This window comes from Accipiter gentilis, chromosome 9, assembly GCF_929443795.1.
Source record: "Accipiter gentilis chromosome 9, bAccGen1.1, whole genome shotgun sequence".
NCBI lineage: Eukaryota > Metazoa > Chordata > Aves > Accipitriformes > Accipitridae > Astur > Astur gentilis.
The window spans coordinates 32360873-32380891 of NC_064888.1; the positions used below are offsets into that span (position 1 = coordinate 32360873).

Sequence of the window (20019 nt, forward strand, 5' to 3'; positions counted from 1 at the left end):
AATGATTTTAAGGGAGAGGAGGTGAACTGAATCGGCAAACTGACACTTTAAAGTGGTGTTTTTAAAAAGCGCAGAGAAACCCCACAATAACCAATCTTATTAATGTTGTGTAAAATACTTTTGTGGGATGAAATTGTACCTTAGCTTTGGTATGTGTGCAAGAGTTTGAACAGTACTGCATAATATTTGCTCTAAATATGTAATGGAATGTCTTATGTGTAAGGGTATTGAGGTGTCCTGCAAGTTCCAGCCACAGTGAGGTGGATATTCCCTGTTTGTACAACTAGGTACACTGACCAGCTGATGATAAGTATCATCGAAGATGAGTTAATGTGGTGCTTGTAGCTTTGACATTTGTAACAGTAATTAGCACACTTCAGCACTTTATTTAACCGTTACATGTACAGTGTGTAAGGATGCAAAAGGAGGAGTATGAAGACAGCAAAACCTGAGCAGTAGCCTGTATTTCACAAATGAGGAACTGGGGGTTTTTTTCATATCTTTTTCAGACACTTCTGACTATTACGTCTTACAAGTCTTACTGTGGTATAGCTAGCGTATATTGTATTGTAGTCTTTGTTTTTATAGAAGGCAGCAAACATTCTTGCAGTGCAGCCTTTCAGGGATTTCAATGACTAATCTGTCATCTGAAGTTTTTTTTTTTTCTACTGGTGTTTTCTATAGCTCCCCAGTTCTTCATTAAAATAAGACAGTGTTACAACTTACATTTTCATGCCTGTTATGTAACTAAAAAGACTATATTAAAATAATCCTGTTGCTAACACCTGGCTGGGATTCTTTTGGGGTAACTTTTTTGTGTGTTGGAGAAAGTTTTTCTCCTTTATTTGCTGTGAAATATTGCCTGTGAAATGCTACACGTACCTTGTAAATGCCATGCTATGAGGCAGAAGCAAGGAAGGAGTCAAAACATTATCTGTTTATCAAAATGTAAAGAAAATGGCTTTTATTAATAAAGCTTAGTGCATACTTCTGTGCACTTCAAATTGAATAGTGCTAAGCTGCCTTCTTCCACTAAGAGTGCATGAAACTGTTACTTGTGAGTGATGTAGTGAACTCTGGAGTTTTCTGCCCTGTTGAGTTAATGCTAAGTTTGCATATTTTTAGCTGTGTAGGTTGCTCATGCAACACATGCAAAGCAGTTTGCTACAGATAAGAGTACAGTTTATATAGAACTAATCTCTCAAATTTCTACTTTTAATACAGACTGGTTATATCAAGCATTTATCTTTGTGATTGAGGAAGTATAATGGATGTTTTCTTTTTGTTTGGGAACAAGAGTGTGGGAATTTAAAAGAAAGGGCAGAGCAATTTACAGAGCTGGTAAAAATGAAATGTGTTTATTTCTTGACCTGCTGGTGGATAATTACGCTTACATTGCAGGTGATGCAGAACTTCTCAGGTTAGTTGTACAGAATTGAAAATACAGGAGAGAAATCTTGTCCCAGAGCGAAACAGTGATATTGGCAGTGACGTGGTCATTGATAATGCCTTTCATTTCAAGAAACAGAGTAATTTCTTGGTCCTTTGACTTTTGCTTTAAGATCATTCACGCAATCACTTCCACCTTTATATTGAGGTCTTCGGTGATGTTAAAAATACATTCGGTGTTAAAAATACAAGTTGTTTTCCTGGGATCTTGGGAGATGCACTGCTGTATATGGAGCCCCAGCATGGCTGTGTTCCCTTTGGTGCTGGACTAGCCTCTCCTGCAGGCTCCTGCTAAGACGAGAAGCTGGCAAAAAGCATAAAAAGGAATTCATGTGTGGCTGGAAAAAAGATATAAGGGAGTCCAGACTCTTTATCTGGCGTCTCTAATGCTGAAGGAGAGGTTTCTATCTCTTTGCCCAATTGAGACAAGAGATTTTACTCCAGACATTTTTTTGCCCCTCACTGTGCAAAACCTGTCAGATCCTTTTCCTGACACTTTCTCCACCGTCAGTCGCTCAGAAAGACTTCAAAAGAGATTTTTCCCTATTGCAGAAGGAACCAGACATGGCCTTTCTTACTCACCCTGCATTTGAAGCATTGATAAGTAACATGTGGCTGGCTCCAAACTGCAGACTTTCGCAGCCATTTAAGAAAACACTGTTAATAGTTAAGTTTTAAAAGAAACTATAGGATTGTTCTTCCTTCATTGTAATTGCTCTTTTTTGTAATATATCCCAAGAGTTTTGATTCTCTTGTCTCTGAAGTAGTCAGAATTCACTACTGTCCTTCCGATTAATGCATATTGAAAAGAAATGTCAAATTTTAAAAAATTTTCCATATGGGAAGGGTTTCTTTATTCATAATCTGTCACGCTGTTTAAGCTGTAGCTTTTTTTTCTTTAATGCCTTTGGATCATCACTGTTTGGAACATTTTTTTCAGGAGTGCCCTAGCAGAAAGAAAAATATTATTTTTTAAAACTTGAGACTGAGTAAGAGGAGCCTGGAATCTAAATCCACTGTCTTGTGTAATTGTTTAAACCTGCTATGCAGTTTGGCGAAGGTATGAACTGAGAGGTCTTTTCCATAAAATGTAGCTGGGGCTTCATCTTCAAACACAGGGTACGCCTGAGGACAGCCTCTGGTCCTTTTAATAAGAGTAGAGCTCACTTGAAAGGCAAGGCTGCAGATGAAGAAGAATGTAACCTGGGGGTTTATGAGCTTATTCAATAACTCCAATCTGGTGCATTGCATTATAACGATGGGATAACATGGTAAAACGACTGCCTTTTTATTTCCTGCTCTGTCTAAGGAACAGTCTAAAAGCAAATGGTACAAAAATACAGTAAGATGAAAGATTAGTCTAAATCTGTGTTAAAATTTATCACCTGAATTGATTTTTCTTAAAAAAATAACCCAAGCTCTCCCTGAATACAGAGAGGCTGGATGCATTACCCCCAACCATTTAACCTGGTTAAATAAAATTGTATTGGCTCTTAGCTGTTTGGCAAGCTGCATTCCCTTCAGCTTCTGTTGTCCCACATGGTTCATGTGAGGAGGGCTCTGACCTTGAACTGTTAAAACATTCAAGGGACCTGTTGGGGCCGTTTTCTGAAACGATCTCACAAAACTCTAAGATTCAGCAAGTTTGTAAAGTTGATTTTCTTTTTTTTAAAATGCTTTTTTAATGCCTTTCTCTGATATGAAGTACACTTCTACACCCCAGTTACTCATTTTGCTAGAAATTAGACTTTTAAAATCCCCTTATACATAGTACTGAAGAAGAGATTAAGGTAGGGCAGAGTAGGACAGTTACCAAAGTATTTTTGCACATTACCAATGTAGAGTTGACCAAAATTTGTCTCTACCCTACTTAGTGTTAGTCCTTAGTGTCCCATTCCCTGTCACGTGCACACACACAGGGAACGGGCGCATACCTGTTTTGCAGGATGACTGTAGCAGCACTGGTAAAGGTCATGTTTCTAACCAGGCTGCTTGGTGCTTTTGAGCCCTGGGCTCCCTAAGCCTAGAGAGAGGCTAGATGGTTTTTGTGAGACTATTTTAAGCATGCTCTCGAGTGTTTTTTGTTTGTGCTTTTTTTTTTCTTCCCAATGTATCTTTCAACACATCTGTCTCCATTTTCCTACCAGCCCTTACCCTTCCAGTCCAGCAAGGAGGAATTGGGATTAACATTGGCTTGAAATCTGTTTAGGCACACCTCTTAGTACGCTTGAACAAGGTAAACTGTTTAATAAGTGTTTACTCCTGCATATATAACATTTCATGCAAATGTGGAAAATCATATTCTCTCTTCTATCAGTTACCAGCCCTGACAGAACCATACTTTAGCATCCTAGAGGCCTGGGATCCTCCTGTTAAATGTGACTTTACTGTCCCCTCTGAGCCTCATCGTCAGGGTGAACTTTCTTATCTTGGTCAGATTTTTAATTGGGGCCATTTAAGTCACCCAGGTGGGGCTCTTCAAATGTTGGTGACTCTAGATAATCCTGTCTGCATGAATGATGAAGCAGAATATGTGATCCAAGTGTATTTCTGACTTAAATGCTTGTTTCCAGTAAATACTTATAAAAAGAAGTTGGTCTTGCAGTCTGATAACAAAAACAAAATTAAACACACAGTTGGGCTCATGCACACTTCATAAGAACATGTAATCTGATACCTTGTTCTCTACAGTGAAGCAGTTTGAAGCTTTTTTGTTCCTAGCGTGAGAAGTTTCAGTGCAGAAAAGTTTGAGTCTTTGACTTAATCTTCTCACTAAATATTTGTAGTTGCAGACTGTAATATTTGTTCATACTGTACCTGCACTCTGCGTTTTTCTCATTCAGATTAGAAAAAGATAAGTACATTCATCATGAAGACAATTGTATTTTTCTGGAGACCTTCATTTGTTGAACTCTTTCTTTCTTGTTGAGGTTGAAGAAACTTTCTGGAACTCGGTTCCTGTTGCCTGGTCTTAGCCTTGTCCTGTACTGGACGTGACGACAGTGCTGTATCTCCTCCACCTCTCTACTTTCCCTGCTGGTGGTAGTGCTCACACTGAACTGAGTCGTTCACTGTGACCACTTGCATCAAAGCACTGGAGCTCTGCCCAGACACTCATAAACAAATGAAATACAATGTGGGATATATATTGTGCAAGCTAAAGTAATCAGAGAATATAAAAAAAAGACAAAAGGAGATCCTGTTCAATGTTTCTACAGTTGTTGCCTTTCTCCTGAAAAAGCACTTGCTTTGTGTGTAGCTCCTGTTGCTTTATTACACATGTGAAACGGTTGTGTGGTTGTTGATTGTGGCTTTAATTATTTTAAAAACACCATGATTTTCAACATTGATTGCCATTACAGAATAGAACCTGTTCCTCTGTATTCTCAGCACCAAGCTGATGATTGTCTTGTCTCGAAAGAGCCAAAACCAAAGTTTCTCTGGCATGATCAGACTAAGCTTTTGCACTTGTACTGCTTCTCTCACTGTGATGGAAAGCTGGAGGAGGAGAGCTTAGTAGTTGAGGATGAGGAAGCTTTTGAAGTAGAACAGCAAAACATCACCTTAGGATACTTTCAGAATTACTGCTACTTCTGTGATCCATAGTAGCAAGGAAGGCTTATCCAAATTCATGCAGCCTTTCAAAATGTGAATAGGGTGCTTGAAGCAAAGATCCTGCTTCCTCAGGCATGCTGCTAATCCTTGGGTTTGTGCAGAATTTCTGTAGATATTACTTCTGTTGTGAATTTATGAAAAAGACATTCAGGCTTTCCCAGCCAGCCTATCTTTTGAAGGCATTATTTTAATTATGTTAAAATCCTGAATTGTTGGTGCTGCTCACCCCTCCCCCCCCCCCCCCCCCCCCATGAGTGCCTGGAACATGCTGAAGAATGTTGGATTGCTCTTCACTCTTTCCCTTTCCTTTTCCAATGCCCCTATCGTGGAAACAGTTTGCTGGCAGCAGATAAGTTTCTGTATCTCATTCCCTGTCAAATTCCTCAGTCCATGTGATAAAGCAGTTTCATGTGAGGCAGGAGGAGGAAGAGGACAGCATTCGTGTAAAGTCTCTGATTGCAGCAGGGGTCAGAGGAGCTTGGTGGGCATGTCCAGAAGGAATTGTAGGGAGTGGGTGCTGCTGAGCGTGGGAGCTGCGACTTGTCCTTTTTCAATTGACACAAGAAGCAGGCTGTTAAAAGGTCATAGTACAAAATGTGTTACCAAATCCTGTTAATTATGAATTAATGAAAAACAGCTCTGCAAAGAAAAAGTTGATATAATTATTCAGAGCTTGTGACATGGTGATCAGATTTCAGCTCTTTCTGCATGATGCTGGAATTAAAGCTGAAAATGCTGATTAAAACTGCAGACTGGCATATTTTAAATCAGTAAGCTCACAACTACAAGAGAACAGATCTAGCTTAAAATTAAATGCCATTTCCAAAAGGCAAAATCATTCTATTTTGCTAGCATTATAACTATTAACAAAATGGATTTAAATGTGTCAGCCTATCTCTAACACATTGTACTTAATTTTTTAAATTGCTCCTTAGCTTAGGAGTAAGTCTGTCCCTGATAGCTTAAAAGTGATGAATCTCTGTGAGCATAGAGAAAATGTAGCTGGACATGTATCAGCTCATCACTGTGACTTTACAGTGGAGATTGTTGGGTTTTCATCCAGCCTAGTCTGGTTTGGCTTTATTCATGAGCTGAATGGAGTGAATGAGGAATAAGTGTTTAAAAATTGAACTTTTTCCAAAGTAGTTATAGGCCTTAAAACTCTCTCCCACTCAATACTGATTTAATAATTTCAACAACAGCCTGCGTTTTTAGGATTTCTTTTTTCCCCTTCACTCTTTGAACTGTACTCAGTAATGATGACCTCCTTAGCAAATGTTGATATTTAGAAAGTCAGTTTAATAAACATAGAGCTTTTTGTTTCCCCTCTGCTGAAGCTGGATTTACTACTTAATAGTTTAGTTGTAGTAAGATGAGGGGTTTTTCTGTCTGCTAATGACCAGTGACTCTTCATAGAAAAGGATCTGTTACATGTGGAACTAGTTTTAAGATTTGGCTTAGTTGTGTACCTTGGCACGTCAGGTTAAAACAATTTCAGTTGAGTTATTTGCAGCTGTCGCTGTCTTGGTTCTGTTCCTTCTAAAGGGCTTATGCTGTTAACTGAGACTTTCCAACACTACAGTCTCCGCTGGTTATCAGTGTGGAGTGCTAGGAAACAAACGTGATTTGTGTTGTGTCATCTTTAGGCTGAGGAGAGTCTTGGTTGAAGGGGATGGAAGTAAAAAGATATCTAACGTAGCGAGTGCAAGTCTAATTTCTTTATGCTCTGCATTCAGGAACTCTTTTCAGTGGTCAACAGTTGCTGCTATTGCCTAGTGTCTATACCTTAACATAGAGATATGTAGGGTTTCATGCCAAATGGTTCAGTTTGAAGCTTGTCTATACAAGTAATTGGAGTTAACCTATAATTAGTTGTCTTAAATTTAACTTCAGTTTATCCATGTTTCTGGATTAACAGTAGTGCAACTACACAAATCAGTGAGTGATGATCACTGAATTAAATGTGTTTATTCTCAGCTTGCAAGGATGGCAATAGACCATTTATCCTTGACATGGGCTGAACTTAAGATCAGGTTAGTTCTTCTAATAAGCTAAAGCAGTCAAACCCCGAAATATTACAATTCTGCATTCTGTTTGCAGTCTTTGAATATGTGTTCCTTTAAAGAAAAAGAAAAAAAAAACAAACCAAAAAAACCCACCCAAACAACCAACCAACAAAAAACTATGAAACACATGGTATTATGAAACATATTGTAATTCCAAGAGTTCCAATCCTAGTTATAATACATTGAATGAATCGCCTTGACGTTTGGAGCAGTAACCTGCTACCACAGAGGTATGGAAGGAGGTAATTTCATGAGTGTTTTCAAAGGAGGAAGCCTGTTAATACCAGTCTCAAGTTTGTAGAAAGCAGTGACTTCAGAAAGCATCAGTGTCGCTTTCAGTACTTTGGCATATGGGGTCTGGGATAGCAAAGCTGGTTCTTACGTGGCTCCCAGTAAGTATGTTTGTATGGTTGAACTGAAAGTTCACTGGTAACATCTGAGCTGGGGAACTGAACACTGTGGTTCCCATGCCACCCTTCTGCCTTTGCCAGTCATAAAAGTGAGAATGCTTGTTATAAGGAAGTTGAAGTTTGCAGGTAGTAAAGCTGCTCTTTAAAGACTGTGAATTAGAAGTTTGATAAAATAATACCATCTATCAAAGACTTCCAGCTTTTTTTGTTGTTGTTGCTGCTATGTTTTATTTTTAAGAAGTAAGGAGAGTTATATAGCAGAGTTAAGGAATCTCTTGGAAACGAGACATCTTTCAAAGTTGAATTTTTTTCCAAAGAAAATAAAAAGGAGGAAGAAAACCCCCAACCTCCTTGCAAATTAAATTTTAAAGTATAATAAGTTTGGCCAAAAGATACTCTGAGAAACAATTTGCTAAAGACATGAGGCTACAATAAATCATTTAAATTGAATCATTTCAAGTACATCAGAAATGGACATCCTGCCAGACAGACTGGAGAGCTAATAGATGAATGAAGTGTAAAAGAAGTGCTCAGCGAAGATAAAACACAGAATGAAAGCTAAATCATTTGTATCCACATTGACTTTCCTGAGAGATTTTAATGCAGGAACTTCACTTTGTAGGGGCTATTTTGAGAATTGGACTCAAATTGAAATGTTGGTAGAAAAAATTTTTAGAACTTAAAAAAAGAAAAAAGTAGCAAATTGCCAGGAGTAGATAACATTTGTCCAAGAGATCTGAAGGTAACTGCACAGGACAAGGCTGATCTGGCAACTGTAATCTGTTACTTAAAATTGTAGCAGGATCAGAGGCAGGAAAATAGGCAAACACAATTTCAATATATTAAAAGCATTCCAGAAATAGTCAGCGTACCACAGACCAGCAGGTCTGTACAGGCAAGCTGGTATGTTTCATTAGGAACAAAGACCACAGAATTGGTAAACATCCGGGCATATATAATTTATCTCATGATTTGAGAAAAGTGCACATGTACATTTCAGATAGGTGGTCTTTAGGCTCGTGGTGGGACATGCAGTTAATTGGGTCTGTTCTTTTTCCTCTCCTTCAACTTGCAGACTTGAAATTGCCAGTGGTGTCAAATGCAAAAAAAAAAAAAAAAAAATTTGTTCTGTAATCATATAACTTTGTAAAAGATATACTTATATAATAACAAGAAACAGTATAATATACCACAATGTAACTTTTTGTTAAGTTAGATGGATGTCAATAAATAATTGGACCATAAGAAATAGTGGACTGAAATTGACTTAGTGTGTAAAGTGCACTAAATGACCTGTATATAGTCAAAATCTATGACTGCTGACATGTGCTAATTTAGATGTGAATGTTTGTTCAGTTTTGGTCAAGTTCTGGCCACAAGATGTAGGTGAAGCATAGTTTGTGGTGAATATGGCATCATCAGTAAGTAGACTACTATGAAATTGGCCAAATCTGAATTTTCTCCTGCCTTCATATGTGACTCGTGACTGGCACATATCAGACTGGATGTGTGTGATTTTTTTTTTTTTTTTAAACATTGCTGATAACACACACTTCTTGATAAGAGGATACAAAATGAGTAAGGTATAGTGTCATCCTGGCATCAGATATAAGGGTTCAGGAACAAAGATTCTCTGGACTAATAGTGGCTTCATGCAAGTTATTCCATGGGTAGAGCCTCTTTAAGGTGCCTAACTTTGCATGCAGACTGAATATATTTAAAGTTTATTCAGCGTAAAAAGTTTGCACTGGAATTAATCAGTTTTTTCCTAGTAGTTCATCATAAGTATATGAATTCATGAGCTGAAAGAGGAAATGGGCATTTTATGAACTTCACTTTCTCTGCAAAAGAGTAAAATACCTGATTAAAATAAAGAGCTATTTGATACACTTGTTTCAATGACATCGCCCTTGAAAGGAGTAAGCAGTTACACAAAGCAATAAGGCTGTGTGCTGTGAGATTTTTTTCAGCTACTTATCCTAAGTGGGAAGAACTTGTATCTCGCCAATTGTGTATAAAGTTGCTGATGACCTCTGGATGTTTGAAAAGCTAAGTAACACTGGGAAAAAAACCCTTAATAGTGATTCATATAAAAATCGTAATACCTTGGTGAAGTGGCTTTACAGTGAAACAGACACACTAGACCAGCCAAAAGGCCTTCTCCTACATCTGTCAGCTGTATACCAATTTGGTACCAAGGAATCATAAAATGAGGAAAGGTTACCAGAGAGGTCAGGTTACTTCTACGGAAGCATTGTCTTTGACCAAATCTGTCCTTCAGGCTTTGGGGAGATACACTGTAGATAAATTTATTCTATTCTCTTTAAAGCATAAACCACCAAGTTTGCATGGTTACTTTGTGCATGTTGTGTCATATGGAAGAAAGCATATGTTTGTAGGTGGGTACTGATAAGCTTGCATGATTTAGGAAAGTATTCAAAAATCCTTTCATCTTCACTGTAACTTACAATGTTGCATGTTTGCCATGAATCATGCCACTTCAACCCCAGATCATCTAGCTGTCATATAAGGAGGTGAGCTTAAATTAGCTTTTACCAAATACGCTTCAGTGCAATACGTTCAATATGTTTCACTGCAATAAACTGTATTGCAGTGAGTATAGCAAGGCATTTGTAGCAGGCTTATGGATGCGAGGGTTTTGTTGCTTTAAGTCAACTTTCAACATAGACTGTTAAAGTATTTCTAGTATAAAGGAGTACTTTGCTTATTTTCATGTCATGCTAACATTGAAATGTAAAGACTTTAGTACCATGTTGATGTCCAGAAGTGTGAGTTGTGTAATGCATTTGCTAACTTTTTCGTTCATTTTTCTTTCTTGATAGCATTAATAAAATACAGAAGACAGTCTTCAAGATGTACACTAGCTTTAAGCATTTACTGGGAGTGGCAGGGAAAGCATTATTGTTGCTTTAAAAATCTTTTATGGAACTTGTTAAACATCATTTTCTCAAACTTGTATGTCCATGCAGACTACTATAAAGCAAACATTTTCCTAATCAAGTAAGCCTGTATTTTGATCACAAACCCAATAAAATTTAAATGAACTACATTTCCCCCGTTCCTCCTCCCCTCACTTTTCCTCCCACTCTATTCCCTGCATGTTGACCTTTTTTTTTAATTTGTATTTTTTAAGGAATCAGACATGTATTTTCACTTAACATTTGTTATGTTAGCAGCTCCTGGTCTTGGTATTCTGAAAGCTTGTTTGTGCCTGGTGACATTTTCTCACAGCATATTTTAGTCTACAGTCACACTACTGTTGCCAGATCTTGGTATTTGCTCGGTACCACTAGGTACTCATTTTATACTGTGTTGTATTGCAATGCAGAAAATTAGTATGTAATATGGCTTGTTGACTAGAGCAATGTAAAAGACCCCTTTGCCTCTGAAGTTAGCGAGATGCGTAGAACGCACCTGTCGTGCTATTTGAATTGCAAGAACTTAATGAGTAGGCTCTTGTTTTTAAATCTACCATTTGCTGGTTTTTTTCCCCTTGGTATTCAAAATAACTAAGTGATCTCTTATGTGTTTCCTCGGTCTTGCACGTAGCTTGCTAGCGTTTTAGAGCAGTATGTGTCTTGCATAACTTGAGATGTCTGCAATATGGATGTCTACTTGTGAATTATTTGCCTCTGTTGTAATCACTGTAAGTACACAGTGCAGCCAATGAAGTCTAGTAAACGACTCGCTTCATCCTAGAGAGAGACTTTAATTAGACAATAAATTAAAATGTTATGTAAATATCTAAAGTTAGGCAAAAAGAATTGTGGTCTAGGACCTAATGAATTCATGAACACAAACGTTGAACATGAAGATGTTAACTTTCAGTAGTTCGAAGATGTTAACTTTCAGTAGTTCGAAGATGTTAACTTTCAGTAGCTCATACATAGTATGAATGATAAACGAAAACTATTACTTCAGGACTTAGGAATTTTCCTTTCACACTGGGAACTTTGAGACATTGAGCAACTTTGTTCCTGATTCAAATTCCAGAGAGAGAAAAATCATCCCAAGTGACTCACAAATTATTTAACGATAAAGCATGAACTTCTCTTGCAAGTTCAGATGGGTACTGTTTATCCTTAACCATTATGTAATGTAAGTATTTCTAGGCACTATGAAGCACCTTCCATATTTCAGTAATTATTCCAACATAAGTGGTATGTATTGCCTATTCATTTATGTGGGCACTTTCTCGGCATGAGCAAATGCAACTTCCTCATGTTACGGCTGAATGTGAAAACTAGGGATTTTCTAAATCCCTTTTGCATTCTTTTTGTGTGAAATTCTTTGCTGTGTAACAAATCTGAGAGCTATGCACCACTTAAAACTTCACTACTACTCTCGTGTAATTCTATTTTGGGATGTAAACAGTACGCAGGCTTGGAGTCCTCTCTGCATCTGAATTTTAGCCTTAGTCGCTTAAATTTATTTCCAGCTTGAAGCATCATGCCTAAATTTAAATGGTAAATCCTTAAGAGCAGAAGAATTGTGGTATTTACTTCTGGGACACATCTTCCATGCTTTTAAGCAATGCATAGATGCTGGATAGGTTTGCTGCACAAGAAAGAATTTTGCTCTGGAAAAGAAAAAGTAAAAAGAGAAGACACTAGTCAATGAACAGTTGTGTTTCATTAGCCAGTTGGCATACATACACCTGCAAGATCCACTTGAACATTTTCTATTTGTAGTGCTCAGCTGAGTTTTACTGATGCAGCAAAACTTAGTCTGTTGTCACTTTTCAACGTCGTATTAATATTTTCACAGCCTTCTATCAAACTATTGCTGAAAACAGCCTGAGAAACAATTTTGAAATCAATAACTACTGTTTTAATACCTAGTCTAATAAGTATTGGTGTGGTGAGAGTAATTTTTAAGCTACATAATTTCTTAAAGCAGCTACAGCACTGTCACCATCCCCTAGTTTGCTGAAATACCTTAGATTTTGAGGTAGGTTTAATAAAGCCTTTAATCCTTCTGGGATTTTTAGATTAAAATATTCTCTGTGTTTTGCTGTTTAAGTACAGTTTTGCCCAATATTTGGAAAAGTAATAAGTAAAATATATTATTATTTATATTGCAGCACTTAATGTGAAAAGAACTAACAGTCTTGGAGAGCTGGCCTGTGTGCCTCGGAGGTCTTGGCATTTGCTCAGTGCAACTGTTGCTGTGTGCCCTTGCTTCCACCTCCTTCCACCCGTGCCTTCTTCCGCAACATAAAACTGGATTAATCACATACAGAAACTTTCTGTGTATGTTTCTAATACATGAGAAAGTCAGGTTTTGCTGTGGCTGACAGTAAGCAATGTAAGAAATCATCCCCCGATGGATTTACCTGATGTTGGGCAGCTAAAAGTGAAATTACAGGAAGAATGATGAGTTTGGTTCTTGCTTTCAAGCAGTAGTGCAACTCTCCCTGCAACAATATAGTGAGATTACTTGCTGTCTAAAGGTGCTATACTTCTGATTTAAAAAAAGAAAGTGCTGCTTCTGTTTACCCATAACTAAGTCATTGGTTCCAAGGGAGTAAAAAGTATTTTAAGCCATTCATACAAGTTCATACTTTCCAGTCAGCCATAGGATTTGGATTTACTTTCCTTGGGAAACTGTAAATTACTGGAAGTGCTCTGCTTTTTGTATTTTCCCAGTGATAACACTGCATACTTGCGTAAGTGTTCAGACCCCCCTGAAGCAGGGGTCTGAACTCTAGAAATCCATATTTTGAAAAGTAATGTTTAAATATTTCATCGGTCTTTTTTGCTAAAAGAATATTGTACTCATATTTGTTTCATTACTGTATGGACACAATATCACAGTCTTATTTCTGCAGAGTGTTTTTCTTTTCACTCACTGGGACACAAGTTTTACCAGATGCAATTTAGTCAGCAAAATATGCAAGATGGTACTTCAGCGTGCCTTTCTGTAAAGGGAATAGCCCTTCAGTAGTTATTTCTTACCTTAGGTACTGGTCTTGAAAATTGTCAGGTGCAAATATTTTCTTGTTAGTGTTGTTCTTCTGAATACGTGTGCAGTATGAGTTTTTGCCCCAGGCTAAGTGGTCCAGCAAATCAAAAGGTGACATGCTGTTACTAAAGATCGAAGGAGGTTTTTTTAACTGGTGGTGTTGGAGCTGAAGAAAAAAAGCCAGTAATATATATTAGAAGAGTCTTGCTCTGTGTGGCTTTACCCAGCAATAAGGAATCCATATGGATAATTTGGAATTTTTAAATGGGGGCTGGCTTGGGTTAAGGGAGGAAAAAATACATGTTGTGTTTGGGTTTTTTAAATATGTTAGAGGAAAAAGGTGAACTGTGCATGTAGCCTGGTGAGTTTATTCCAGAGTGGGGTGAAATTTCCAGACACTCGGCAGGGTGGGGTTTGTAGATGTTACTGGTAGCATCCTCCTTTTATATAGTCTGTACCTTTCCTGAAATCCCAGGGGTGGCATGAGGGGATTTTATTCGTAGGAAAGACTCTAAAGGGCTGAATTCTGCCTTAAGTTATGGGGCTTCAGGGCTGCAAGCATTGGTAAGATTATCTACCAATAAGTAGTAATTACTTACTAGTAAGTCTTTCTTACTCTAGTATAGATGGAGCCAAGTCTCCAGCAACTTCATTGTAAAAGCACTGATCCCAAGTAAAAGTAACAGCTTTTGTGAAGTGCCCCCAAATCTACCTGTTTGGCATCAGCCAAGGTAAAAACAGCTTGGCAGAGCTCATGTACACACGCGGGTTTCTGAGGCTGTCCCACCTTGTCTCTGCCAGTAAGTGACAGTTGTGTCCATTCTGTGTGCTGAGCCTGACTTTGCCAGCAGCTCCCCATTCCCATTCCCCGCCCCCCCCCCCCCCCCACACCCCCAGATGACTTTATCCTCATAACACAGACACACAGCGCTCTGGTCTGGATTTCATTTCTTCTTCTTCAGCTCTGCGCGATCTTGTGTGCATTCCTAATGCGTTACCAGCAGCCTGCGTCTCTGAAAGCACCGTATCAGTTTTCAGTGGCAAAAGCTCGGAGAGGAAACAGGCCGGTTCCTCCATGCACAAACAGCTGGGCAGTTGTGGATGGAATTAATTGCTGATATACACTGGCTGTGTTTTTCTTCTCTTGTCATTTCCTTTGCAGCTGTGAAAGGCAAGTTTTTTAGGCTTTGAAAACAGCACAGACCTTCTTAGCAGTAGTGATGCAAAAGTACTGAAATATGTATGCTTATTAGGATTTGCATACAAAATAAAACCTCTCCAAAGCTGTTAACATCCAGCACTGTTGACATTGTTATTCAAATTCCAACAGCACCTTCCAAAAGTAACTTATGACTTTGGATTTCCAGCTTGAAAAAATCTGTTAGGGCAGATTTGGCTTTCTGAAAGCAACAGTCAGTATTTTCTGAAAATAGGAGTCTGAAGTTGAGCATTGAAAGTAATCTGTTCTGAAAATGATTGTCTTCCATCTGTAGTCTTGGAGCTATTATATTAAATGGACTGATGCTGCTTTAGCCAAATGTGAAACAGTCAAGTTGCTGAAAGTCATATTCCAGGCCAGCAGTTATGGGAAATTTATCACGGGGTTGGAAAATACACATGTTATCAACAGGGCTGCATATCTGCTTTGAGGCTTCACCCAGCCCATAACAATGCAAAAACAAACCGCCCATCACAAATCAAAAAATGCTGTCAAAAGTAAATTCTGAGCACTAATGGCGTCAGAAGCTGCAGTGTGCTGGGTTTAGTTGTAAAAATCGGTGGAAATATATGTAGTATCTATTGTTGAAGATAATATTTTGTTAGCTTCCACCCTGTAAGTCCCACAGATATTTTTCCCCTTGTTTATTAAACTCTTCTAAATGCACTTTTGTTTTATGGAATTGTTACACCTCCCCTACTAGCAGGCTTATGCTGCCATGCAATTTACTCAGGGGAATATCTATAAGCTCTTTTGCCAAAATAACTACAACTACCTTAGGGATTTTACTGATACACAGTAATTGCATATTGCATACTTATAAATTGTCTGATATGTTGAATGGATTGTTTATTTAAACAAATGCTAGTGAAAGCTTTTGTTGTTTTAAGACCTGGTCCTAATAACTAAATAAATGAAGTTGTACAAATATGCTGAAAATGTCCCCACCAGCTTGTGTTGTGCAATTACTTCTACCACAAGATGAGTATTTCAAAGGTCCCACTGAAACCAGGGCTGTTATTTGTGGTAAGAAATACTGTGCAGAGTGAGGAAGGGTTGACAGAACAAGATCTTAAAAAAAAGACCCCAACACAACTCTGGAAAGGAGCCAGGTTTTCAGTGATGGCACCTGCATCAGCCAAACTCTTGCAGAGACTGCTGCAGAGATCTATGTGACTGTACTTGCAGCAAATACAAAGGAGTGCATCCTAGTTTAGCCTTTCATGCAAGGGATTTCCGCTGCAAACTTGCATCTGGCATGGCTAGTAGCGCGCAAGGAGACAGACACCAAACCAAGCCTGGCTCACATGGCACGCAGGAAGTTCAGCTGTAGTAACTCAACTGTAAATCTGAGCCAGAGAGTCAAGTATGCTTGAGCCGTAGCTCTTACTTCAAAGAATAAAAGCTGCCTCTTTCAGAGGCTCCTAGTTTTTATAGCTATACAGAAGTTAACTATCACATAAGTCGTATGTTACACATATGTATGTATGTGTGTATATATATGTGTTCATACTTTATTTTAACTATACATGTATCATAAGCACCCTGTCCTGTATATGTCATGCTAAGTACTTTTTTGGCAGGTAACGGAAGTTATGGAAACAATTAAAATTCCTATGCAACATTGGATTACTTATTTGTTTGGAAGAGTGGGTGATGTTTGGAGTAGGAAAAAAAGGCGAATCTGTACTTTAAAACAAGAGTGTAAAAGCTTTCTGGAGTGTTTTTATCAGAAGGTAGGTCTTTTTGTCAATCTGTGTTTTGACAGAAAGGAATACAGTTCTGGGTTTTGTACTCTGGTGTATCTTATTAGTAAATATTTAAGAAATGATAGAGCTGCAGTTGTTTTTATGGCCCATAATGAGCTGTGTCCATTTCAAGGCACTAAACAATGTATGAGAACAGTGCTCGGTAGCGCAAGAAGTTGTTAAAGTTCAGAAACTTTAAAGCTTTCTGCTCTGACTTCTTGTTAGTTCCTAATTCACTTTAATCTAGTGCCTGTCTGACCGAGAGATTAAAAGTAGCAAAAAACCCCAACCGGTTTTTAAGAACTGATATAGTAGCTGGGCAATTTAATTTCATCCAACAGTGAATATCTTGATCCAGAGAGTCTGCAGCTGCATTTTCCTATGGGTTATGTGACAGGTTGGTGGCATGATTTGCTTTGCAAACCTGTAAATGAGTTTGTGTTTCTTGTAGCTGTGGCTTCTTTCTCCACCCTTTTCTCATGAATAAACTTGAAAAATATTTAGGGCAAGATTTCTCTGGGCTCGCCACATCTGATGGTATCTTTTTCAGCTATGGTCTTTGTATATATGTACTTCTAAAACAATTGGGAGGTGTGGTGCAATGTGCTTCCTTGGAGGGAGGAACACTGTTAGTAAAGATTACTAATTCTGTGAGAAGAGTCAACTGCACAAAATGCTAATACTGTAGCTGGGAGGAGTCTGTGGCTTTGGTTCTTAACTCCTTTGGGTTTTGCCAGTGACTTGGAGCAGAGAAGTGTTTGGTCAGTTATGGTGAAACATTGAAAACATTTTAATCTTCCTGACAACTACATATCTTAACATACTAAAAAGTTCAGCGTCTTAATCAACCACCTGACTTACTACGTGAAGTAATTACATGTAATTAATAAATATTTCAAATTGTTTTGCGTGTGACTTAGAAGCTATAGTTGACTAATCAAATACACAATTTGACAGTACTAAAGCTCGAGACATCGTTGCATGAACTTTGTGTAAGAGTGGGTTCATTCAATAAAAAAATAAAAGCAGCATTTAAAGAGCCTTTTATTCCTGTCATAAAGATGCTTTGTGCTATTGCCGTTGTGTATTTGACAGAACGGTTGGGGATGGATGCTGCGGAAAGTTGTCTTGTATTTTGATTGTCTTCTATCTGAGACTTGCGTGATTTTTATCTTCAGTGTCGTGACATGACTGGTGAGTTAAAATTTCTGTGTTTGAATGGGGTTTTCCAGTGTAGTTAGTATCTCTGTAATCCATAAATCACTTACTCCATTTGCCTTAGTTGTTCTGCATATTACTTTTTGGTGGTTTTTTTTTTTTTTTTTTTAGGAAATGTGATCTGATTTTGCTTCTGCTTAAGTCAAGAACACGAGCCTCAGTAGGACTGGGCTCTGGGGTTTGAGTATATGCTGGCAGTTAAAGTGAGCGCAGCCGCATCGGGCACAGGGCTGATTCTGCTGTGGTGCAGTGCCATGATTTGTTGTACTGGCCTTTGAGGTTTCAATTTTAACTCTATGAAATAAAATAAATCAAATATGTTTGGTTTGGTTTTGTGGTTGGTTTGTTTTGTTTTGGGTTTTTGCACAGCTGAGCACAAATAGGTAATCTTGATTTAATTTGGAAGATAGATTTTTTTTTTTAACATGTGGCTCTAAAACGCAGCACAGCACCAGTCATACAGTTGAAGCAATTGTTGCACTGTAGTTCCCTATCTTAGTTTATTGTATCAAAGTAGTTCAACTTCTGTGAGTATGTGTGCTAATGGATTTTTATCATGTGTGTGAGTAGTAGCAGACTAGACACTCTCCTGTATTAGTCATTGCAGTGGGAGATAATAGAGAAGTCTGTTCTCATTTAAAGCTATAGCAGAATGCATGAAGCAGCCTTCGTTACTGTATACTATAATAGCACTGAATGTCTTGGGTTACATCAGATAGATTCTTATGATAAACACATGACCAGCTATTTTTAAATTGCCTATGAAATTCAATTTTCTAGTGTCAACCGCCCCCCCCCCCCCAAACCAAACAACAACCAACCAACCAAAACCCCCCAAAAGGTAAAGCACCCAAGTATTTTAAAATACATAAAACTTGAACTGAGGAGAAAAGATGAAGGAAAAGCTTCTAACTTTTACTTAATCATGCTTTCAACATCTGGAATTAAGGTTTTTCATAAACACAGTTTTGAGATACACAGTATTAATCCCAAAGTTTTGTGAGGGTACACGGAGCTTAGCCTAAAAGTCAGATACTGAGTTCTGGCATTAGTTTTTTTGCATTGTTTCCACATTCTGGCCCTCCACTCTGTTTCTTCGCCTCACTGAGCACTGAAAGGGACATAAATTGACATAACTAGATTTTTCTGACTGGTGCAAGGGAAGAAGCCTGAAAGATAAACTTTAACCTATCATCCTGTCAACAAATTTGCATTGTTACAAGAGTAAGAATTTATATACTTGTGGAGTTAAGAATAGTATGCGGGGACAATGCATTAAGATAAAGAAAGTGCATATCTGAAGTTGTATTTTTTTCAGCCTAAAAATAGGAGCTAAGCATCCTACTATCTGATTCGCTTTTCCATAATTTTGGCATAAGAAAAGTTCTGAGTATTTTTGCTGGCCTAAAGTGAGGAAATCCTAACTACGACAAAAGCTGAATGAATTAATGGGAAAATTATGAAATAATTTGGCCTGTCACTGTAGTTCTGGGATAGCTAACTTCTCTTAGCAGTCTATACTGTGTCTTCAGCATGCCACAGTTCAGTTACGCAACCTTGGGAAATTTCTCTCCCACTGAATGTACTCTTCCTTCATTAAGGCTAATGGGAGTCATGTGTTCGTGTCAGTGGGAAAGCAGACCCTTACAAATCTTTCTGGTAGATTTGGTGGAAACAGAGCTCATGTTCATTATTGCTGTGTTCTGGGCAGTTGGATGTCTCATTAGCAGGACGTTAATGATGTTCAGTGTACTACTTTATTGGGCAAGAGGATGTGGTGAAAATATAAAACAAGCGACTTCTTGATCGTAACATTTCCTTATCGCTGGATTAATTTCTGTCTGTTGTGTCCTTTCTCCCATCCTAATACTTCAACATTATTACCTGTAACCTGGTGGATGTGAAGCTGTGACGCTGGGGGTGCTCCAGCCCCACGGTCAGGCCGCTCTGCCCTGAGCCCACGCCGTGCCTCCCTTCTCCATAGTAACTTACTGCAGCTCAGTAGCAACCATTGTATTTTTGAGTCCTTCAACAGTTTAATACAGGGAGCAGATCATAAATGCTGATCAGGTAGGAGAAAATTTTAGCCATGTGACTGTCAGCGTAGTATATAGTGATAGCCACGTGCAGAGGGAGTAAACGTGGTTTTGCACAGAACCGTGGGGAAGGGCCTGCAGGCAGTGATGGGCAAGAGCCACACCACTGTTCTGCTGAGCAGATGTTCCTGCAAACTGCCCACTAACAAAAACAAACCCGCCATCTCCCCACCGAGTCGTGGCGTGGGCTGGCCCCCCGTGAAGCCAAGCCCT

The 20019-nt window shown here is 38.4% G+C and overlaps 1 protein-coding gene across 7 annotated transcripts in view; it reads left to right on the forward strand.

The window, feature by feature from the left end:
- The window catches only part of ADD3 (adducin 3), a 113570-nt gene that overhangs the window by 47444 nt on the left and 46107 nt on the right, over positions 1-20019 (forward strand). The window lies entirely within an intron of this gene.